Genomic DNA, 25,179 nt, shown 5'->3' on the forward strand with positions numbered 1-25,179 from the left:
GTTGCGTGTTCAAATCACGTCAGGCTCAGTTAGGTTTTTTGCAGCTGGTTTCAGGAATTTATCTGTGTGTGGGAATGTTCCCGAAGTGACTCCGTTCAAAACCACAATGCTGGTCATTTTTTCCGGACATTTCAGATTTACCCGCTCAGTTTATATTTTTGAGCAGTTCCATCAAACATTATCAAACATCAAACATCAGTAAGAATGGACCCCAACACCTCCTCCACAATAGCCCCGCAAAGGCTGCTTAGCCCCGTACTCTACTCCCTGTACACAGACGACTGCGTGGCAAAACTTGGTTCCAACTCTATCTACAAGTTTGCTGACGATACGACCATAGTGGGCCGGATCTCGAATAACGACGAGTCCGAATACAGGAGGGAGATAGAGAACCTAGTGGAGTGGTGTAGCGACAACAATCTCTCCACCAATGTCAGCAAAACTAAAGAGCTGGTCATCGACTTCAGGAAGCAAAGTACTGTACACACCCCTGTCAGCATCAACGGGGCCGAGATGGAGATGGTTAGCAGTTTCAAATTGCTAGCGGTGCACAATACCAGAAATCTGTCCTGGTCCACTCACGTCGATGCTATCACCAAGAAAGCACAACAGCGCCTATACTTCCTCAGGAAACTAAGGAAATTCGGCATGTCCACATTAACCCTTACCAACTTTTACAGATGTACTATAGAAAGCATCCTATCGGGCTGCATCACAGCCTGGTATGGCAACTGATCGGCCCAGAGCCGCAAAGAACTTCAGAGAATCGTGAATACCACCCAGTCCATCACACGATCCTGCCTCCCGTCCATGGACTCCATCTACACCTCCCGCTGCTGGGGGGAAAGCGGACAGCATAATCAAGGATCCCTCCCACCTGGCTTACTCACTTTTCCAACTTCTTCCATCGGGCAGGAGATACAGAAGTCTGAGAACACGGACGAACAGACTCAAAAACAGCTTCTTCCCCACTGTCACCAAACTCCTAAATGATCCTCTTATTGACTGACCTCATTAACACTACACCCTGTATGCTTCAACCGATGCCAATGCTTATGTAGTTACATTGCATATCTTGTGTAGCCCTATTATGTATTCGCATGTGATTTCTTGTATTTTCTGGAATTTTGTTTAATTCCCTTTTCGTCCATGTACTGAATGATCTGTTGAGCTGCTTGCCGAAAAATACTTTTCACTGTACCTCGGTACACGTGACAATAAACAAATCCATTCCAATCCAATCCATTAGGAAACTCCGCCAGCTTAGTTGGTGGAGCGTAAAACTCTACATCCCAGGGTCGTGCGCTCCAGCACCAAGTTGGGCGTTTCCATATTACTATCTGAGAGTATTGAACCAAATTTTTGGGCAGCACGGTAGCACAGTGGTTAGCACAGCCTCTTCACGTCTCCAAGGCCCCAGTTTCGATTACCGGTTTGCGTCACGTTAAAATGATCTCACTGCTCATGGGTGAGACCAGAAGTGATGGGCAGTTAAAAACAAGAATGTCGCGTTTTTCGGACGGAGATGAGGAAATTTCTCACTCTCAGTGAGCTGTGCGACTTTGGAACTCTGCCTCAGGAATCGGCGGAAGCGGATCATTGATGACCTTCAAGGCGGAGATGGGGAAATTCTTGTTCAGCAAATAAATCAAAGGTTTATCGAGGTTACGTGCAAACATTGCATTCAGCCAGTTACCTGAGTGCACAAGCGTGCGGTTTTGTATTTGATATATCAGTTCCTCACAATGGTGAAACAGTCTTCAAATGTCGTTCTCATTTTTTCACGTGTTCTCCTCTGATATATTCGCTGCAATAACTTTTCTGGGCACAAATAACGGCAGCACAAGTGGTTCACAGCGCCAGGGTTCCAGGTTCGATTCACTGTCTGTGCGGAGTCTGCACCTTCTGCCCGCGTCCGCGTGGGTTTCCTCCGGGTGCTACGGTTTTCTCCCCACAGTGCGAAGACGTGCATTAGGTGGATTGGCCATGCTAAATTGTCCTTAATAACCATACGGGACCACTCTTTCTAAATAGAAACCTCATTCCGGCCCTGGGTCACTGCCCGTGTGGAGTTTGCGTCTTCTTCCCATGTCTGCGTGAGTTTTACCGCCACAACTTAAAGATGTGCAAGGTATTGGCCACGCTAAATTGGCCCTTAATTGGAAAAATAGGGTTCTCTAAATTTATACAGAAATAAGTAAATAGAAACGCCGAGCACAAAGGCAAAGCCGTCACAAAATCCTTAAACAGAAATAGACAACGTTGGATAACTCGGCTGGTCTGCCAGCATCTGTGTAGAGAGAAACAGAGTTACAGTTTCCAGTCCAGTATGACCCGGCTTCCCATTCTCTGTTTCCCTCTCCACAGCTGCTGCCAGACCTGCTGAGATTTTCCGGCATTTTCTGATTTTATCACGGGAATACCCGCCAGCTCTGGGTGACTTACATGGACACGGTGGGCGGAATGGCCTCACCCTGTGCTGTAACCATTCTGTGATTTTATTATTCTAAGCTGTCCCCGTATTTGAAACCTTCTATTCCTGTATCATTCTGGTGAATCTGCATTGCCGCCGCTACATTAAAGTTGGGAATACATTTTTGGAATCCCCTCATTCCTCTCCTTCAGCAGATTTTTGCCGTATTCGGAGAAAACAGGATGAAAATTCGATGATGATGATGACTGCGATGATGGGGCCTCACGGTAGCATGGTGGTTAGCATCAATGCTTCACAGCTCCAGGGTCCCAGGTTCGATTCCCGGCTGGGTCACTGTCTGTGTGGAGTCTGCACGTCCTCCCCGTGTGTGCGTGTGTTTCCTCCGGGTGCTCCGGTTTCCTCCCACAGTCCAAAGATGTGCGGGTTAGGTGGATTGGCTATGCTAAATTGCCCGTAGTGTAAGGTTAATGGGGGGATTGTTGGGTTGCGGGTATACGGGTTACGTGGGTTTAAGTAGGGTGATCATTGCTCGGCACAACATCGAGGGCCGAAGGGCCTGTTCTGTGCTGTACTGTTCTGTGTTCTATGGGCTGCGCTCCGGCAGCACAACGGATCAGCAGTCCGTCGCTTGAACACTCGGCCACCTCATCCCGCAACCGCGTTACTCAAATCAAAGGTTTATCGGGTCCAAGCAACCATTGTATTCAGCCAGCGGCGTGGATACCACAAGCGTGCGGCTGTTTTTACTTGAGGATAAATTCAGAATCCCACATCATGAGCAAACAACCATTAAATACCGTGACCGTTTCTTCACGTGTTCTGCAGTGATTTATTCGCCGTAATAACTTCCCTGAATTTCCCGATTTCAGTCAATGACACCATCCGGGCTCGTCCGGGATTTGAACCCGGGACCCTGGCATTTTATCGCAGCTGAGAATCAATGTCAATGTCAGGAGTGGGATTCGAACCCTGCTCTCCAGAGGAGACTGCGACCTGATGTATCCAAACGGTTCGGAGGGGATTGCGCCCGAGTTGGGGTGCGCTTTCCGAGGGTCAGTGCAGACTGGATGGGCCGAATGGTCTCCTTCTACACTGAAGGGATTCAATGATTACTTAAAGAGTGTGTAAACGGCAGCATCAGGACACAAGGACAAGGGAAGGTCTCAGGCCAAAGCAAGAGACTTACGTATTGACACACAGAACATCAGAAATAAATACATTTATTGTGGACTGGTGCCATCTCCTGGCTGAACGGGAGCCGTCCGACACGGACACTTTCATTCAGGAACATTTTAAATTGGAGACAAATAACATAAACATAGTAAGACTTTTTTTACGAAACAATTTATCAAATGAATGCAAAGCAACAAAAGGACTCGACGTTGGACAGTAAGTGATGGAGGTATCCTGGTGAGCAGAGTTGCCTTCCAAGCTAGTTGAACCGGGTTCGATTCCCGATCAACGCAACAATAAATTGATTGGAAGCATTTGCGTGATTCCGTGGGTTTCGAACTGGAGAAAGTGAGGTGGTTGGAGGCAGGAATCTTCGCTTGTTGTAAATAGTCTGGTTGGATTGTTCACATCCGTCTGAGAGGGGAAATTGTGATCTCGGTTTCTATTGTGGTTTATTATTGGATATTGTTACATATCCTTATTGCCCCTCTGTAGGTATTCCTGTAAAATTTTATATAATCTTTACCCCTTCCCGCTGTTAAAGGGTTTGAAAACACTGAAAAACTCCTGGTTCTATCTTTACCAAATGACATGACTGTTAATAAAACATAACTCACTCCAATCAGTGGAGATGTGATATTGGCATCAATAATGCTCACACACCACAGCAGATGTTGTCTGTTTTCCTCAGAGTTAGTCAATCGACGAGCTTCCCTATTTTGCTACTTTGAGCGTCACAATGTTGTAATGCTGTCTACTTCATTCCTGGGAACAATGTCCGGATCATACAGGAAGCAAGACTTTGATACTAATTTACTGAAAAGAAAAGGCGGATGTGCTGCAGGGTGACAGCGTCATGTTTGCTTTTGGTGTGAGTAAGAATATAAATAGCAGAGGATGGTTTCGATCCATCGACCTCTGGGTTATGGGCCCAGCACGCTTCCGCTGCGCCACTCTGCTTATATCCACTTTGTTCGCTATTACTGCTCAGCCGTGGCCAGATACAGATGCACCTGCTCCATTTTGTTCCTCAACGAAAACCCACGTGTTGTGAAGCTCACCCTGGCTGGACAATAACACAAACATCAGCACGGCTGTAACAGACAGAGAAAGACACACAGAAAAAGCAGGAAGAGACTATCAGGGCACACACACAATGCCACACAGAAAAGGTGTCGAGCAAACCAGCAGGATACTGAGATGGACAAACTGGTTATTTAGGAAAAAGGGGTTTCCGTTGCACAAAGATAGGCAATTAAATGTATTTCCTGCTGTGTAACTGTACTCTCTGCTGTGTAACTGTTCTCTGTGCTGTGTCTCTGTTCTCGCTGTTGTGTAACTGTGCTCTCTGCTGTGTAACGGAGCCCTCTGCTGTGTCACTGTGCTCTCTGCTGTGTCACTGTTTTCTCTGATGCGTAACTGTTCTCTCTGTTGTGTCTCTGTTTTCTCTGCTGAGGAACTGCGCTCTTTGCTGAGTAACTGTTCTCTCTGTCGTGGAACCGTGACTCTGCCGGTGACAGATCTTCACTGTGGTTGTCTCAACTCACTCCCTGTTGTGGAAATGTGTTCCGGTTGTGGAAATATAATCTATCTGAAGCAGAACCTATCTCCGCCATTACTGAAACGAAATTCTAATCCCAGATTTATCAAATCTTCTCACGAAAGATTAGTTGAGGCATCTGGATTCCGAGTCCAGGGCAGAACCTTGTGTTCCTGTTATCAAAACAGATCGTTCACCTAAACATGCTCAGATAACGATGAGGAAGCGCCCAACGTGGGACTCGAACCTACAACTCTGTGATTAAGAGTCCCATGCTCTACCGACTGAGCTAGCCGGGTTACTTCCGAAAGCGTCCTTAACCCTCTTAATGGGGAGCTTCGAATTGCTAAGCAGCGAACTTTGTGTTGCACACTTCCTAAAATTCCGATTAATTCTTCGGTCGCTGGGAGCAGGTCTCGAACCTGCTGGGGAAAGTCCAACACCTTAACTACTCGATCGTCGCAGCTATGTTCAATGGGTCATTCATTAATAATGCGGTCGATATAAAACATTATAAAACCAGCCTGAAATCACTCCAGGAAGAAGAAATCACTGCGATGAACGGTGCCCCGGTGTTTATGTGAGTTGTGGTTGAATCGGCCTTAAAAATGACCATTGGATTTGGAGAGAAGCCTTGAGAGACTCGAAATTCCCGGCTTCCCAAACGCTCAATTCCACTGATTGAATTGTTTGCGGAAGAAAATCTGTTCTATTGGAAATATCTTCGAAGTTCATTTTTGCTTGACATGGAACAGCTCCGAACTTCCCAGTCCAGATCCAAATTAAAGCAATTCAATCATAGAAACTGACAGCACAGAAGGAGACCTGTGCAGACCGAATGGTCACGTGATTACGTGATGACGCATCCACAATGATCAGCTGTTCACCCCGGATCGCGCTCAGAGCACAAGCCTGGAGCAGCTGCTCAAACAGTAAATACATTATTTTTTGTTACAAGTCCTTGGTCGCCAGTCTTTGAGAGTTCAGAATTTCTCCATGGTGTCAGGAGTGGGCAGTATGGCACAAGGGCTTCGCCCCCTCAGCCCGCTACTGACATAGAATCATAGAATCCATACAGTGCAAAAGAAGACCATTCGGCACAACGAGCATTTACTGACCCTCCGAAGGCTCACGCACCTGCCCTCCACTGGAATATTGGGTCCGATGGAGAAACTCTACTCCCCACTTCCAACCCCTGAAATCCGCCCCCCTCTCATGAATGGGGTGCAGGATCGGAAGGTCAGTGCAGACTCTATGGGGTGATTGGCCTCCTTCTGAATTGTACTGGTTTCTATGGGAACAGATATGATCACAGTATTTATTCTCATGGGATAAGCATTGGCCCGTATGTCCCAGGCGGTGGCCGCGTGGCCTAATGGATAAGGCGTCTAACTTCGGTGAATTTGATGATGATATCGAAAGTTTACAGGTTCGAGTCCTGCCGCGGTCATTTTATACAGAAAACCGGTGGAACTTGCTGACAGCCGAGTTTTCCCTCCTCAGCTCAAAGTTCCACATTTCCATCCAAACATTGCAGGGCTTTTTTTGGAATATCATTTTTTGTAACATTGTTCATTCAAATCGCTCTGATCCTAGTATTTTGTTTAGCCCCCGATGCTTCCACAGTATCTGTTTGACTTGGATATAGTATAGAATAAAATATTATGTATCAATCAGTTCAATACAATTCTGCGGAGGAAATTCTAATATAGTCAGGAAGACAGACAGCCATAGAGCCATAGATGTTTGCAGCATGGAAACAGTCCTTCGGCCCAGCTTGTCAATGCCGCCCAGTTTCTATCACTAAGCTAGTCCCACTTTCCCGCATTTGGCCCATATCCATCTATTTCCAACCTGCCCATGTAACTGTCTAACTGATTTTAAAAGACAAAATGATACCCGCCCCTCTCACTGCCTCAGGCAGCCCGTTCCAGATGTTCCTCATTATCTTATTTATGCTCCACGTTATTTCACAGACCTCTCCGACATTACCCACAAGCCTACTACGCTCCAGGAAAAAAAAGTCCCAGCCTATCCAGTCTCCACTTTTCACTCAGACCATCAAGTCCTGGTTGCATCCTTGTAAATCACTTCCGCACTCTTTCTAGTTTAACAATATCCTTACGAAAATAGGCTGATCAGAACTAAACACAATATTTCATGTGTGGTCTTACCAATGTCTTGTACAACTTCAACAAGACGTCCCAACTCTTATATTCAATATTTTGACCTTAAAACCGAGCATGCTGAATGCCTTCTTCACCACCCTGTCCATCTGCGACACCACCTTCAAGGAGCTGTGAACCTGTACCCCTAGATCTGTTTGTTCTGTAATTCCCCCCAACCCCCTCCCATTAACTGAGTCGGTCAATCCCTGATTTGATCGACCAAAATGCATCACCTCACATTTATCCAAATTAAACTCCATCTGCCATTCTTCGGCCCACTGGCCCAATATGTTTAATAATCAGCTGAATCAACTGATTTTTGTTCAGAGGGATGAAAGATTATGTCACTGGATTGGGAATCCAGAGGTCTAAACTAATCTTTGGGACACGGAATAAATCCCACCATTCAAATTCACTGATGTAATAGATTTGCGGGGAGGGGGGGGGGGGGGTTGACAGGGTGGATGCTGAGAGGTTGTTTCTCCATGTGGCAGAGTCGAGGACCAGAGGGAATGATCTCAGTGTAAGGGGCCGCCCAGTTAAACAAAAATGTTGAGTAATTTATTCTCTCAGAGTATAGTGTGTCTGTGGAAATATTGTTTTTAAACGAATAGGTCTGTCGAGGCTGCGGACGTTAAGATGGTCAAGATTTAATCAGTAAGGGTTATGGGGACGATGCGGGAAAGTGGGTTTGAGGATTATATCAGACCAGTCAGAGACTCGTTGAATGTTCCTGATGGTGGGGTGCTCAGAACCAGGGGTCACAGTCTGAGGATATGGTGTAGACCTTGCTGAACGGAGAAGTGTATACATTTCTTCACCCAGACAGTGGTCAACCTCTGGAATTTGCTCCCACAGGAAGTGGTTGAGGCAAAACCATTGTATGTTTCCAGGAAACGGTTCGATAAAGCACGTGGGGCGAAGGCGATCAAACGATATGGGAGGGTGAGGTTGGGGGATCAGCCTATTGAGTTGGATGATCAGCCATGATCATAATGAATGACAGAGCAGGTTTAGGGCCGAATAGACTCCTCCTGCTCCTATTGTCGAAGTTTCTATGTTCCTAAGAGTGGCAAATTCAAGGCAGCCGATGATCTGCACCAGAACAGACAGTAAGACGGATCATTGATCATAAACAGACAGTGAGAGAATACAACACAATAAACACAGGGAGCAACAATGGGAAGTTATAAATCCATTCGCTTGGAATGTTCAATGTCGTTTGGAGTCGATAACACCCCGAATGATAAGGAGATTAAATTGGAATTCCCGCCATTTTAGCATCTGCGAGAGAAAGGAGAAACGGTGACAACAATGTAGGAAGGAAGAAAAGAAAGGATGGAACTGCTCCCTTGTACTTGGGTCATTGCTGGTCCACAGTTTGTAACATCTCAACGATTAAAAACAAAAGGAAATAAAACTCTATCATTCGTGGATTCAATCAGATTCGGATTCATTTTGAACTCTAAAGGCTAAAGTGTTTCTCACAAACTCAACGGATTGAGACATTTGAGAACAAATTGTTTTTCCTGTTACTCTTCTATTCGATGTAACTCCACAGAAAGTAAAGAAGGAAAGGAGAGAGGGAGCGAATATTCTGTTTCCTTTTATGATTCTCTTCTGATCTTCACTTTAGAACATAATCAAGGTGTAAATGTGGAAATCTGACAGTATTAAGAGTTAATCTTCGATAGGATGTCTTCTGGCGCACGATAGTGCGTCTGAATGCCGATCCGAAGGCTGCATGTTAAATCACGTCAGCCTCACAGAGTTTCTCTGCTTGTTCCAGGATGTTATATCTGGATAAGTTAATTGTGTGGGCAAGTTCTGAAAATCACAGCAAAGATAGGGAGTGAAGTATGTTGTGAAGAGGACAGAAGCAGCTTATAGACGGATACAGAGAGGTTGAGTGAGTGACAGAAAGCTGGCAGCTCCAAAGCAATGTGTAAAAAGCGCAGGGTTTCGCTTTGGCAGGTAGAGTAAAAATAAACAGAGCTTTACTTCCATGTCCAACGGCTGCAGAATTACCAGGGATCCCGGTTTCGTCGTGCATCAGTCACGTAAACTGAGTGTGTCAGTGCAACAAGTAATTAAGAAAGTGAGTAGAATTCTATCATTTATTACGTGAGGAATTGAAAATAAAAGTAATGGCGTTATTCTTGAGCGATACAGTGAATTGTTGAAACCGCATCACAGGATCAGAGAATTGTTACGGCGGAGAAAGAGGTCATTTGGACAATCGTGTTTGCACCTTTTCGGCAAACAAGCATTACCAGTTAGTGCCATTCCCCTCCACTTTCCCCGCATCTCTACACATTGTATCTATTCAAGGAATCACCTGATGCTCTCTTGAAAGCTTCAGTTGAACCTGCCTGCACCACACTTCCAGTCAGTGCTTTCCAGACCCGAGACACTGGTTGTGCAAAATTGCTTCTTTTTCAAACATCACATTTGCTTCCTTTGCAAATCAACTGAAATCTGTGCCCTCTCGTTCTTGCTCTTTTTACTCGGGGGAAATGTGTCTCTCTATTTACTCAGCCTGGCCGCCTCATGATTTTGAACATCTCGATCAAATCTCCTCTCAGCCTTATCCTCTCCAAGGAGAACATTCCCAACAACTCTCATCGATCATCATGAATGGAACAATTCCTGTAAACATTTGAGAAAGGGTCATGTGGACTCGAAACGTTAGGTACGTTCTCTCCCTTCAGATGCTGCCAGACCTGCTGAGATTTTCCAGCATTTTTTTTTTGGTTCCTGTAAACCTCTCCTGCAAACTCCCCAATGCGTTCACATCCTTCCTATATTGTGGCTCCCAGAGCTGTGGAAAATATTCCATCTGATGTCTAACTGGTGTCTTGTACCAATTCAGCATAACCTCCTTGCTCTTGTTCTCTTTTCCAGCAATAAAGCCCAGAATAAGATTTGCTTTATTTCCTGCTATATCCACCTGTCCTGCTACCTTCAATGATCTATACACATATGCACCCCATTCCCTCTGCTCCTTCATCCCTTAAGTATTTTACATTTCTCCACAAAAATGCATCATTTCACACGTCTCCACATTGAAAATCATCTTATATCGTTTGAGGTTCTCGACTGTTCTCGTCTCAGTTTACAAAATTTCCAGGTTTTGTATCATCCCCAAACTTTGAAACAGTTCCGTATAAACCATAGTCTAGCACATTGGCATATATCAGGGAAAGCAAATTTCCCAATCTTTGAAACTGTTCCGTATAAACCATAATCTAGCACATTGGTATATATCAGGGAAAGCAAATGTTCCAAAAGGAACCCATGTGGAACACTACAAACCTTCTTCCAGTCCGAAAAGTCTCTATTGACCATTTAATTATGTTTCTTATTAGTCAACCACATTTATATCCATGTTGCTACTGTCCCTTTGATTCCAGGAGCAATAACATTTCGCTGATTCTGTGCAGTTTTGGTCTCCCTATTTCGGGAACGATGTAAATACGTTGGAGACGGTTCAGAGGAGGTTTCCTCGATTGGTCCCAGGAATGAGCGTGATTTCTATTGAGGAAAGGTCAGGCGGACTGCACTTGTTTCCAGTGGAGATGTGAAGAGTAACAGTTGATCTGATTGAAGTCCATCAGATTTTGAATGGTCTTGATAAGGTGGACGTGGAAAGGATGTCTCTGCTTGAAAATGAAAAAAATGAAATGAAAATCGCTTATTGTCACGAGTAGGCTTCAAATGAAGTTACTGTGAAAAGCCCCTAGTCACCACATTCCGGCGCCTGTTCGGGGAGGCTGTTGACGGGAATTGAACCGTGCTGCTGGCCTGCTTGATCTGCTTACAAAGCCAGCGATTTAGCCCTGTGCTAAACAGCCCAACTTGTGGGTGAGAGCAGTACTACTGGGCAGTGAAAAACAAGGATGTCTCCCTTTCCGGACGGAGATGTGGAAATTTCTCACTCTCAGAGAGTTGTGCGGCTTTGGAACTCTGCCTCAGGAGGCGGCGGAAGCGGGACATTGATGACTTTTAAGGCGGAGATTGAAAGATTATTGTTCAGCAAATAAATCAAATGTTTATCGGGGTTACATACAAACATTGCATTCAGCCAACTATATGGATCCGCAAGAATGCGTTTGTTTGACTTGATATATGAGGTTAAATTCAGACTCCAACACCATGGTGAAACGGTCTTTAAATGTCGTGTTCGTTTCTTCACATGTTCTGCACTGATATATTCTCTGGAGCTCAAACCTGCGACCAGAATAAGAGACATACGGGCCCAGTGTTTCCCGTTGCTGAGTAATCACGGTGCAATGGTCACTCCGAACGATTCTGTCATGAATCTGCTCCTCACGTGTTCTCTTTCTGAACCTGCTGAAGGCTGAGCTGACACATTGGAGGTGAGGGCGAATCCTATCTGCTGGACCAGGCTTTTTCCATTGGCGGCTTCCGGTCATGGAAAACGGTCCACGTTTTGCACGATCTCGCCTTTTTATTCTGTGTGCTATTCTCTGTGAGTGTTGACAACGCAATTCAGCTCTTGGACTGAATCATATTTCAGTCAGTGGTGTGTGGAAAGTAGGATTCAGTCTGTGGAGCTCTGTCTCCCATACTCTATATCTTCAGAGTGACCATTGTACAGTCCTTGTGGAGACAAGGCCCCATCTTCACATTGAGGATTCGCTCCATCGGGTTATTTGACATTACCACCTTCCGAAATGTGATCAAATTTGAAACATAATTCCTGTATATTTCAGTCTCTTACGCTATATGGCAGAGTCAGTTTCATTCCATATTTGTAATATTCTGGTACGTCAGAGGATTGTTGCAAATCTTCTGTAACACTGTGTCTATGGTATTCGATTAAATCGCTTAGCGAGAGTCTCTGGACAGTATGAGAGTATATCATTCACAGCAACATAGAATATACAGCGCAGAATGAGGCCATTCGGCCCGCCGAGTCTGCAGGGACCCACTTAAGCCCTCACTTTCATCCTACCGCTGTAACCCAATAACCGCTCCTAACCTTTTTTATTACTACGGGCAATTTATCATGGCTAATTCACCTAACCTGCAGGTCTTTGGACTGTGGGAGGAAGCTGGGGCACTCGGAGGAAACCCACGCAGACACGGGGAGAAGGTGCAGACTCCGCACAGACAGTGACCCAGTGGGGAATCGAACCTGGGACCCTGGTGCTGTGAAGCCACAGTGCTATCCGCTTGTGCTACCGAGCTGCCCACGCAGTATTCTTCATTCTTTGAAAATCTGTGTGAAGGCCGAACTAAATCTGTAATGATCAATCTCTGATATTGTTACTGAGTGGATAAAATCATTATGTTGTTTGCCAGTCTCCGTTACAACGTCTGCGTATCCGAATCATGACAAAACTTTCATTGGCATTGCGCACGCACGTGTGTGTTTGGGTGGGGGCTGTAAATAGGCATTTAGGGTGATGAATAAATCTTTAACTGTCAGTCTCTAGTGTGACATATGAATATTGGATTAATTCTCCATCTGGAGTCTCTGTTGCTGTGTGTGGCTGTGTTGTATCATTCTGTGAATCTGAGCCGGATGCTTTGTCTGAATTTAAGGTTGTTTTATTTGGTGTACGAGGATTAATTCAGATTCAGATAACACGGTGAAACAATATTCAAATCTCGTGTTTATTTCTTCACGTGTGCTGCAGGGATATATTCTCTGAGATAATTTCCCTAGAGCTCAAAACTGCTCCCAATTTCAGTCACCACCGCGATTGCACAGATTTTTAAAAAGGTGATTTGCGGGGCTCGTCCGGATTTAAACCCGCGACTTCTCGCATTTACATCAATGAAAACCCTGAGCAAGAATCATACCCCTGGACCAACGAGCCGCCAGCTCATGTTATGTCACTCGGGGCAACTTTTAATTATATCCCAAAGCCCATCAGTTTCCCCACACAATTAGAAATCAGAAATGTGAATGAACAATGTGACATTTATCTCTCTGTTCTGGAGATGGTCAGAAGCAGTGATGTCAGTTTCACCACTCGCCAAGTCGGCCTGTGGATGCGCCTCGCCAATCACGTGGGTGATGTAGTTCTGCCAGTCAGTGGGTTCAGTTGGCACTTTAGGAGAAATTCGAAGTCATCATGACTTCATCAGTGGCCTCATGGTTAAGGTGTGAGTGACGTTAATCATGATGTGATCAAATTAGTGTCTGTTTCAGTCTTTCCGCGAGGGGTTTTCATGCTGAGGAGAAACATGTTGGACATGGTCTGGGAATGTTTCATTCCGGTCCATTCCCAACATTCCTGTCCTGATGGGATGTGCCTTTCATTCCATCGTTGCGGGATATTTTATGAATATTGATTAATTGTCATTTATTAAGAGTTGTTTTATATGTTTAGTGTAGTTTGTTTTAAAAATGTTAAATCTCATCGCGATAAATTTTTAATTTCATTCCCCAAACAGCCATATTGGGTGAAACCCTTCAATGAGAGGCAAAGGGAGCCCCGATCATTTGTGTGGTCAGTGGTTTGTTTATGAAGCTGAGTAAATATTCGGGATCAGAGCCGCTGCGAGCGGGGTGCGAACCTGCGCGGCGATACAATAATGTGGGTTTGCCGTTTGTGTCCACACATCTGGATAGGAATGGAGCTGCTGCTGCCCGGGGAGCTGGACAAGCAAAAGTCACAGATATTGAGCAACTCCACCCGCTCCAAATAGATTCCCCAAATTACTGAAGAAAGCAAGCGCAAATCATATTTTAAGGAACTATGGCAGTCTCTCTGAAAACAATATACCAACACCTCTCAAAGAGTCGATTTGTTATAACTAATTCAACATGAATCGTTTCAATATCAGCCGTAATTCATTACCAGATCTCAGACAAGCGCTGACTGGTTCGAATTCTCCTTCACTTTCCAAGGTCCGGCTCAATAAACTCAATCAGAGACCCATGATCTGCTTTCCTCCTGTTCTCAGACACACCCACTTTCCACAAGGGTTTTCTAACTGGTTTTCAGAGTAAGAGTCAGACTTCAGTCACCTCGTTCTCTCTCGATCCCTTTATCTCAGAACCACCTCACAACCAGGAATGGAACTTCTGACAGAGCCAAGAATTGAATAGTTTGTCGATCCTTCCACTGATTCAGGACCGTTCGTCACCAGGACGTATTTGTGGGGCTGTTTCACTCTGTATCCAATCGGAGAAGCACACAAACTGAGTGAGGGAGAGAGAAAGAAACAAAGAAACAGATGGAGAGACAAAGGAAAGAGAAAAGGATTTTTAAAACATGTTCCATTTCTGCAACGATCTTTGGACCCAGAAATACATTCAGCTGAATGAAACCAATTCGCTGCCGTTGCTGCTTCTCCTTCCAAACGTTATTATTTATTGATATTTCCTTAAAAAACGATTAATATGTTACTGATCTCGACTGTTAACAGACAACCAATCGATTCTCGAGTCAGCGGTTCGTGTGAGGAATTGAACAAACATCTTGAATCACAGTCGCTGCGCGGGGAAACCCCATTGGATTTCAAATCCAACGCCTTAACCACTCGGCCATCGCAGCTGCGCTGCACACTAGTAATTTGGGCGATATAAAAAATTCTAAAACCAGCCTGGAATCACTCCATTGTTACATTCAAGCGATCAGCGGAGCCGCGGGGATTATTTGAGGAGGGGCTGAACCTTCGTGCAAAATGACCATTGGGTTTGGAGGGAAGCATTGAGAGACTCGAAAACCTCAGCTCCCTAAACGCACAATTTCACTGATTAAATAGTTTGTGGAACAACATCAGTGACACGGGAAATATATTAGAAATTCACGTTTCTTTTCAAATGGAACGGACCACACTTCCAAGTCTGGAAGAAAATTAAAATAATGAAATCTAGAAATTACAGTACAGAAGGAGACCTATGCAGGCCGAATGGCCACGTGATGACGCAACTAAAATGATGACGTGTCATCATTCCAGAAGTTCTCCCCGGATCGCGATTGAAGAACAAGCCAGGAGGAGAGTGGCAGTATGGAACAAGAATCACCCTCCTTGTATTATGGATTCTTAGGATCCAAAGTGCAGAAGGAGGCCATTCGGCCCACCGAGTCAGCACTGACCCTCCGAATGAGCGTCTCACCTAATCTCCCCAAGAAGAGGTTTAATAATTAGATTAGCAACAGCCCGGCTAGCTCAGTCGGTAGAGTATGGGGCCTTTAATCTAAAGGTACTGGGTATCACCCCCATGTTGGACGCTTGCATATTATTACCTGAGAACATAGAGCTGAATGAAACGTATTGATAGCAGGAACGCAAGTTTATGTTGCTGGACTGGGAAACCAGAAATCTGAACGAACCTGACGTGACAACATTTAATAAATCTGGAATTGACATTTCGTCTCAGTAATGGGACAGAAAGGTTCTACTTCAGACGGATCATATTTCCACAGCTAGGAATACATTTACACAACAGGGAATGATTTGACACAACCACAGTGAAGATTTGTCACCGGCAGACTCATGATTCCGACAGAGAGAACAGTTGCACAGCAGAGAGCACAGTTATACAGGAGAGAGAACAGTTACACAGCAGAGAGCACAGTTACACAGCAGAGAGAACAGTTACACAGCAGAGAGAACAGTTACACAGCAGAGAGCACAGTTACACAGCAGAGAGCACAGTTGCTCAACAGAGAGCACAGTTACACAGGAGAGAGAACAGTTACACAGCAGAGAGTACAGTTACACAGCAGAGAGATCAGTTACTTGGCAGGGAAAACAGGCACACAGCAGAGAGTACAGTTACACAGCAGAGAGAACAGTTACGCAGCAGAGAGAACAGTTACACAGCAGAGAGTACAGTTAAACAACAGGAAATATATTTACAAACATGGCCTCTCTGTGTGCAACAGAAAATACATTTTCCTAAATAACCAGTTTTTCCATCTCAATATCTTGCTGGTTTGCTCGGCACCTTTTCTGTGTCATTGTGTCTGCGTCCTGACAGTCTCTTCCTGCTTTTCTGTGTGTCTTTATCTGCCTGTTCCAGACGTGCTGATGTTACGTATTAATCCCACTTTTCCCAAACAGTAATTGTGATTGATAGATACAGAAAGAATTCCACACTGACATTCAGTACCAATGCCTGATAGAGATTGAATCCCACCCTCACTTACAGTACCAGCCATTGACTCATAATGAAGGAATCCTGCTCTCACAAACTGTTCCAGAGACTGACGTGCAGTGTTCCCTCCACTCGGGAACACTACCTGTGATTTACAGATACAGAACAAATCTCAGTCAGGTGAGTGGCAGAGTTTGATGGGTACGACATGTATTCCACAATCACCTTCTCTGCGCCACATAACAAGATGCAGTCGACACTCGGTGTCTGTGGTTCAGATGTTGTTTTACCAAGAGTTTTACAGAAGAACCGGAACACATTTACACAAGATCAGGGTATACGACGTTGGAGCAGATTAGGCCATTCAGCCCATCGAATATGCTCCGTATTTCAATGAGATCATGAATGATCTGACATAATATGACGTGTTATCATCTCAGTAGGTGAAACATTGTCACAGTGGCTACCTCACAGCGTCAGCGATCTGGGTGGTTTGCACTTTCTCTCCAAGTCTGTGTGGGTTTCCTCCGGGTGCTCCGGTTTCCTCACACAGTCCAAATGTGTGCGGGTCAGGTGGAGTGGCCATGCTAAATTGCTCCTTCGGTGTCCGGAGAGTTGGGTGGTGTTACAGAGATATGGTGGGGGCATGGGGGCTTTTTCAGAGGGTCGGTGCAGTGTCGATGGGCCGAATGGCCTCCTTTTGCACTTATCATGTTTTCATGATAATCCTCAAGTCCACTTTTCCCGGCTTCTTAGCCCTGGATTTTATGATGAGCCTTTAAAACCAATATCCCAAACGAGCCTCAGCTACCAGGGACAGGAATGGTTGTTAGATGTCCCGGGGTTTAGATGTTTTAAGAACAATAGGGAGGGAGGTAAAAGAGGAGGGATAGTGACACTGTTAATTAGGAAATGCACCACAGCTGCAGAAAAGGAGGTTATTGAGGAGGGTTTGTCTACTGAGTCAGTATGGGTGGAAGCCAGAAACAAGAAAGGAGCAATCACTTTATTGGGACTTTTCTATAGACCCCCCCCCCCCCACCACCACCACCACCACTACCAATAGCAGCAGAGACATGGAGGTACATAGTAGGCGTCAGATCTTGGAAACGTGTAGAAGTAACAGTGTTGTTGTCATGGGTGACTTCGACTTCCCTAATATTGACTGAAACCTCCTGAGTTAAAATAGTTTGGATGGAGCAGATTTTGTCAGGTGTGTTCAGGAAGGATTCCTGACTCAACATGTGCATATGCCGACTAGGGGGGAGGCCATATTGGTTCTGGTGCTCGGCAACGAACCAGGCCAGGTGTCAGATGTCTCTGTGGGAGAGCATTTCGGTGACAGTGATCACAACTCCTTGCTCTTTACCATAGTCATGGAGAGGGACAGGAACACACAGTAATAATTTAATTTGGGGAGGGGAAATTATACTGCTGTTATAAAGTGGGAACAATTGTTCTTGGGGAAATGCACAACAGTAATGTGGGGATTGTTCAAGGAGCACATGCTGCGAGTGTTGAATTGTTTTGTCCCATTGAGACGAGGAAGGGATGGTAAGTTGATGGAACCTTGGATGACAAGACAGGAGGAGCTTCTAGTCAAGGGGAAGAAGGAAGCTTTCGTAAGGTTGAGGAAGCAAGGATCTGACTCGGCTCTGGAGGGTTACAAGGCAGCCAGGAAGGAGAGATAGAAGGGGCATGAAAAATACCTGGCGGGAAGGATCAGTGAAAACCCCAAGGCGTTCTACACTTATTTGAGAAATATGAGGATGATCAGAGTGAGAGTAGGGCTGATCAGTGATAGTGGAGGGAACTTGTGCCTAGAGTCTGAGGTGATGGAGGAGGCCCTAAATGAATATTTTGCTTCTGTATTCACGAGAGAGAGGAACCATGTTGCCCATGAGAACAATGTGAACCAGGTTAATAGACTCGAACAGCTTGATATTATGAAGGAGGATGTGTTGGAACTTTTGAAAAGCATCAGGACAGATAAGTCCCCTGGTCCAGACGGGATATAACCAAGGTTACTATGGGAAGCGAGGGAGGAGATTGCTGCTCCATTGGCGATGATCTTTGCGCCCTCACTCTCCACTGGAGTAGTACCGGATCATTGGATGGAGGCGAATGTTGTTCCCCTATTCAAGAAAGGGAAAAGGAAAATCCCTGGGAATTTCAGACCCATCAGTTCTACGTCTGTGGTGAGCAAAATATTGGAACGGATTTTGAGAGGTAGGATTGATGATTATTTAGAAAAACATAGTTTGATGAAAGATATTCAGCATGGCTTTGTGAGGGGCAGGTCATGCCTCACAAGTCTCATTGAATTTTTTGAGGATGTGAAAAGACACATTGATGAAGGTCGGGCAGTGGATGTGGTGTATATGGATTTCAGTGAGGCATTTGATAATGTTCCCCATGGTAGGCTCATCCAGAAAGTCAGGGGGCATGGGATACGGGGAAATTTGGCTGTCTGGATACAGAATTGGCTGGCCGAAAGAAGACAGCGAGTAGAAGTGGATGGAAAGTATTCTGCCTGGAGGTCGGTGACCAGTGGTGTCCCGCAGGGATCTGTTCTGGGACCTCTGCTCTTTGTGTTTTTTTATAAATGACTTGGATGAGGAAGTGGAAGGGTGGGTTAGTATGTTTGCGGATGACACAAAGGTTGGTGGAGTTGTAGGTAGTGTTGAGGGTTGTTGCAGGTTACAACAGGACATTGACTGGATGCAGCGCTGGGCTGAGAAGTGGAAGATGGAGTTCCACCTTGATAAATGTGAAGCGATTCATTTTGGAATGTCGAATTTGAATGCTGAACACAGGGTTAAAGGCAGGATTCTTGGAAGTGTGGAGTAACAGAGGGATCTTAGGGTCCACGTACACAGATCGCTCAGAGTTGCCACCCAGGTTGATAGGGTTGTTAAGAAGGCGTATGGTGTGTTGGCTTTCATTAACAGGGGACATGAGTTTATGAACCGCGAGGTTTTGCTGCAGCTTTATAAAACTATCGAAGGACAACACTTGGAATATCGTGTCCAGTTCTGGTCTCCTCATTATAGGAAGGATGTGGATGCGTTGGAGGGGTACAGAGGAGATTTACCAGGATGCTGCCTGGACTCGCGGGCCTGTCATATGAAGCAAAGTTGAGAAAGGTATGGCTTTTCTCACTGGAGCGAAGAAGGCAGAGAGGTGACTTGATCGAGGTGTCCAAGGTGATGAGAGGCATGGATAGAGTGGATAGCCAGAGATTTTCCCCAGGGTGCAAATGGCTGTCATAAGAACATAAGAACTAGGAGGAGGAGTAGGCCATCTGGCCCCTTGAGCCTGCTCCGCCATTCAATGAGATCATGGCTGATCTTTTGTGGACTCAGCTCCACTTTCCGGCCTGAACACCAGAACCCTTAATCCCTTTATTCTTCAAAAAACTATCTATCATTACCTTAAAAACATTTAATGAAGGAGCCTCAACTGCTTCACTGGGCAAGGAATTCCATAGATTAACAACCCTTTCGGTGAAGAAGTTCCTCCTAAACTCAGTCCTAAATCTACTTCCCCTTATTTTGAAGCTATGTCCCCTAGTTCTGCTTTCACCCACCAGTGGAAACAACCTGCCTACGTCTATCCTATCTATTCCCTTCATAATTTTAAATGTTTCTTTAAGATCCCCCTCATCCTTCTAAATTCCAACGAGTACAGTCCCAGTCTACTCAACCTCTCCTCATAATCCAACCCCTTCAACTCTGGGATTAACCGAGTGAATCTCCTCTGCACACTCTCCAGTGCCAGTACGTCCTTTCTCAAGTAAGGGGACCAAAACTGAACACAATACTCAAGGTGTGACCTCACTAACACCTTATACAATTGCAACATAACCTCCCTAGTCTTAAACTCCATCCCTCTAGCAATGAAGACAAAATTCCGTTTGCCTTCTTAATCACCTGTTGCACCTGTAAACCAACTTTCTGTGACTCATGCACTAGCACACCCAGGTCTCTCTGCACAACGGCATGCTTTAATATTTTATCGTTTAAATAATAATCCCGTTTGCTGTTATTCCTATCAAAATGGATAACCTCACATTTGTCAACATTGTATTCCATCTGCCAAACTCTAGCCCATTCACTTTACCTATCCAAATCCCTCTGCAGACTTCCAGTATCCTCTGCACTTTTCGCTTTACCACTCATCTTAGTGTCATCTGCAAACCTGGACACATTGCCCTTGGTCCCCAACTCCAAATCATCCATGTAAATTGTAAAAAATTGTGGGCCCAACACGGATCCCTGAGGGACACCACTATCTACTGATTGCCAACCAGAGAAACACACATTAATCCCCACTCTTTGCTTTCTATTAATTAACCAATCCTCTATCCATGCTACTACTTTACCCTTAATGCCATGCATCTTTATCTGATTCAGCAACCTTTTGTGTGGCACCTTGTCAAAGGCTTTCTGGAAATCCAAATATACCACATCCATTGACTCCCCGTTATCTACTGCCCTGGTAATGTCCTCAGAAAATTCCACTAATTTAGTTAGGCACGACCTGCCCTTGATGAACCCATGCTGCGTCTGCCCAATGGGACAATTTCTATCCAGATGCCTCGCTATTTCTTCCTTGGTGATAGATTCCAGCATCTTCCCTACTACCGAAGTTAAGCTCACTGGCCTAAAATTTCCTGCTCTCTGCCTACCTCCTTTTTTAAACAGTGGTGTCACGTTTGCTAATTTCCAATCCACCGGGACCACCCCAGAGTCTAGTGAATTTTGGTAAGTCATCATTAGTGCATCTGCAATTTCCCTAGCCTTCTCTTTTAGCACTCTGTGATGCATTCCATCAGGGCCAGGAGACTTGTCTACCTTTAGCCCCATTAGCTTGCCCATCACTACCTCCTTAGTGATAACAATCCTCTCAAGGTCCTCACCTGTCATAGCCTCATTTCTATCAGTCGCTGGCATGTTATTTGTGTCTTCCACTGTGAAGACCGACCCAAGAAACCTGTTCAGTTCCTCAGCCATTTCCTCATTTCCCATTATTAAAACTCCCTACTCATCCTCTAAAGGACCAATATTTACCTTAGCCACTCTTTTTTGTTTTATATATTTGTAAAAACTTTTACTGTCTGTTTGTATATTCTGAGCAAGTTTACTCTCATACTCTATCTTACTCATCTTTATAGCCTTTTTAGTAGCTTTCTGTTGCCCCCTAAAGATTTCCCAGTCCTCTGGTCTCCCACCAATCTTTGCCACTTTGTATGCCTTTTCCTTCAATTTGATACTCTCCCTTATTTCCTTAGATATCCACGGTCAATTTTCACTCTTTCTACCTTCTTTCCTTTTTGATGGTATAAACCTTTGCTGACCACTGTGAAAAATCGCTTGGAATGTTCTCCACTGTTCCTCAACTGTACCACCATAAAGTCTTTGCTCCCAGTCTACCTTAGCTAGTTCTTCTCTCATCCCATTATAATCTCCTTTGTTTAAACACAAAACACTAGTATTTGATTTTACTTTCTCACCCTCCACCTGTATTTTAAATTCCACCATATAGTGATCGCTCCTTCCGAGAGGATCCCTAACTATGAGATCATGAACCAATCCAGTCTCATTACACAGGACAAGATCTAGGACCGCTTGTTCCCTCGTAGGTTCCATTACATACTGTTCTATGAAACTATCGCGGGATACATTCTATAAACTCCTCCTCAAGGCTGCCTTGACCGACCTGGTTAAACCAATCGACATGTAGATTAAAATCCCCCATGATAACAGCTGTACCATTTCTACATGCATCAGTTATTTGTTTGTTTATTTCCTGCCCCCCATAACGTTACTATTTGGTGGCCGATAGACTACTCCTATCAGTGACTTTTTCGCCTTACTATTCCTGATTTCCACCCAAATGGATTCAACCTTATCCTCCATAGCACCGATGTCACCCCTTACTATTGCCCGGATGTCATCCTTAAATAACAGACAAACACCACCTCCCTTACCATTCACTCTGTCCTTCCGAATAGTTTGATACCCTCGGATATTTAACTCCCAGTCGTGACCATCCTTTAACCATGTTTCAGTAATGGCCACTAAATCATAGTCATTCACGATGATTTGCGCCATCAACTCCTTTACTTTATTCCGAATACTACGTGTATTCAGGTAAAGTACAGTTATGTTGGTTTTTTTACCTCTGTTTTGAATCTTAACATCTCCAGTTTTATTCCTTTTAGTATTACTGGGCCTATTCACTGAGCTCCCCTCAGTCACTGTACCTTGTACTGTCGCCCTTTTTGATTGTTGACTATGTCTTGTCTGCCTTGCACTTTCCCCCTTACTTCCTTTTGCTTCTGTCCCTGTATTACTACCTTCCAACTTCCTGCATCGGTTCCCATCCCACTGCCACATTAGTTTAAACCCTCCCCAACAGCTCTAGCAAACACCCGCCCTAGGACATCTGTTCCAGTCCTGCCCAGGTTTGTAGTCGGTCCCACCTCCCCCAGAACCGGTCCCAATGCCCCAGGAATTTGAATCCCTCCCTCTTGCACCATCTCCCGAGCCAAGCATTCATGCTATCTATCCTGACATTCCTACTCTGACTAGCTCGTGGCACTGGTAGCAATCCTGAGATTACTACCTTTGAGGTCCTACTTTTTAGTTTAACTCCTAACTCCCTGAATTCAGCTTGTAGGACCTCATTCCGTTTTTTTTTACCTATATCGTTGGTGCCTATGTGCACCACGACAGCTGGCTGTTCACCACCCCCCACCCCCCTCCCCAGAATGTCCTGCAGCCGTTCCGAGACATCCTTGACCCTTGCACCAGGGAGGCAACCTACCATCCTGGAGTCTCGATTGCATCCACAGAACCGCCTGTCTATTCCCCTTACGATCGAGTCCCCTATCACTATAGCCCTGCCATTTTTCTTCCTGCCCTGCTGCGCAGCAGAGCCAGCCACGGTGCCATGAACCTTGCCTTTGCCTTCCCGTGAGCCATCTCTCCCAACAGTATCGAAAGCAGTATATCTGTTTTGCAGGGAGATGACCACAGGGGACACCTGCACTGCCTTCCTACTCTTGCTCTGTCTTTTGGTCACCCATTTGCTATCTCCCTCAGTAACTTTCACCTGCGGTGTAACCAGCTCGCTAAACGTTCTATCCACGACCTCATCAGCATCGCGGATGCTCCAAAGTGAGTCCATCCGCAGCCCCAGAGCTGTCAAGCGGTCTAACAGGAGCTGCAACTGAACACACTTCTTGCACGTGAAAGAGCCAGAGACAGTGGACGTGTCCCTGAGCTCCCACATCGCACGCGAGGAACATGACACGGGTCTGTCACGAGGGGACATAATGTTAAGGTGTTTGGAGGACGTTCTAGGGGAGATCTCAGCAGTAGGTTCTCCACACAGAGTGGTGGGTGTGTGGAATGCACTGTCAGCAGAGGTAGTGGATTCAGTCATTTGGGGCATGTGAGCGACTCCTAGACAGGAAAATGGACAGCAGTAAATTGAAGGGGTGTGAGTGAGGTTGATCCTGGATTCGGATAAATGGTCGGCACAACATCGTGGGCTGAAGGGCCTGTACTGTGCTGTACTTTTCCATATTCTATGTCCTATATAACTCCTCAATGGTCATTGATTTCCCGGATGTCAATCATTTGATCAGTCTGAGGGACGTCACACGCTGAAAATATCATACTTCGATCCAGTTGTAAAGTAAATTAAGTCGCTTTAGTCCCTGACGACCATCGGCTGCTTTCCCCTTTGAGGGTGAGATCTGACTGATGGTGATTTAACCTGAGGATCACCATACCTCAGGCGAGGGGCAAGGTTGTGAAGGTGGGGTTTTCATGATTCAGTTCTTCTATAACCGTGTGATCTGACTCTAATGAACCTGGTTTTATCTCTGTTAATATCGTCTCAGGGTGATGCAAACCTCACCGATTGGATAGACGAGTGATCATTCTTCAGTCTTGTTATGGATGGACCCGCTGAATATTGAGGAACTTTCTGAAAACTTTACGTTGCAACCAGGAATGGTCGAATGGTAGCACAATAATTTATTTTTAATCTGCTCAAAGTATACTTTCACGACTCGCTGAAAGAATATAATCTATATTTCCTGGGGACTGAAGCCAGGCAGGAGTAGATACCTCTAACTCAATGATCAGACGATGTCCATTGTGAAATGTGTGTTTGATCGATGGATTCCTCTGTGAAGCCGGGAGGGTTTGATTTTGCTGTCAAGTGATGGCTGATTCCAGTCTTTCGGTGGGGGATTTTCACACTGTGTGGAAACATCTTGGATACGATATTGAAGTGTTTCACATCAGTCCATTCACAAACGTCCCTGAATGTGATGGCAATTCATTTTACTGATATGAACTGCAATTCCAACATTGAACACCGGATTGAAGAGAAAGAGGCGGAGACAGGCCATCAGTTCTTGAATGCAGCACGAATTAAGATGTTTTGACGGGCGCAAATGTGGGACGAGGTGGCCGAGTGGTTAAGGCGATGGACTGCTAATCCATTGTGCTATGCATGCGTGGGTTCGAATCCCATCCTCGTCGATTTTCTTCATCCACGGTTTCCTCGGAAGTGGGACTTTCTTGTTCAAAATGTATCTGCAATCACTGATGGGACAATCCAGTCCAAGTTGTGAGTCCGCATTGCATCGATTTTTATTGGATGACCGAGAATTCAAAATTCAATCTTGTTCCGATTGAGATGAATTGATCGGGCAGTGAGAGAGGAACCATTTTGATCTGATTTATTGTCACATGTA

The 25,179-nt window shown here is 45.2% G+C and overlaps 3 non-coding genes across 3 annotated transcripts; 1 reads left to right on the forward strand and 2 right to left on the reverse strand.

Annotated features, from left to right (window-relative positions):
* Positions 1 to 4,495: 4,495 nt before the first annotated feature.
* On the reverse strand, positions 4,496 to 4,567 carry trnam-cau. The gene has a single exon. It is a non-coding gene; the product is annotated as a tRNA-Met (tRNA).
* Positions 4,568 to 5,373: 806 nt separating this feature from the next.
* On the reverse strand, positions 5,374 to 5,446 carry trnak-cuu. The gene has a single exon. It is a non-coding gene; the product is annotated as a tRNA-Lys (tRNA).
* Positions 5,447 to 24,882: 19,436 nt separating this feature from the next.
* Positions 24,883 to 24,964, forward strand: trnas-gcu. Its single transcript has one exon. It is a non-coding gene; the product is annotated as a tRNA-Ser (tRNA).
* The last annotated feature ends 215 nt before the right edge of the window (positions 24,965 to 25,179 follow it).

The sequence above is a fragment of the Scyliorhinus canicula genome, chromosome 31, assembly GCF_902713615.1.
Source record: "Scyliorhinus canicula chromosome 31, sScyCan1.1, whole genome shotgun sequence".
NCBI lineage: Eukaryota > Metazoa > Chordata > Chondrichthyes > Carcharhiniformes > Scyliorhinidae > Scyliorhinus > Scyliorhinus canicula.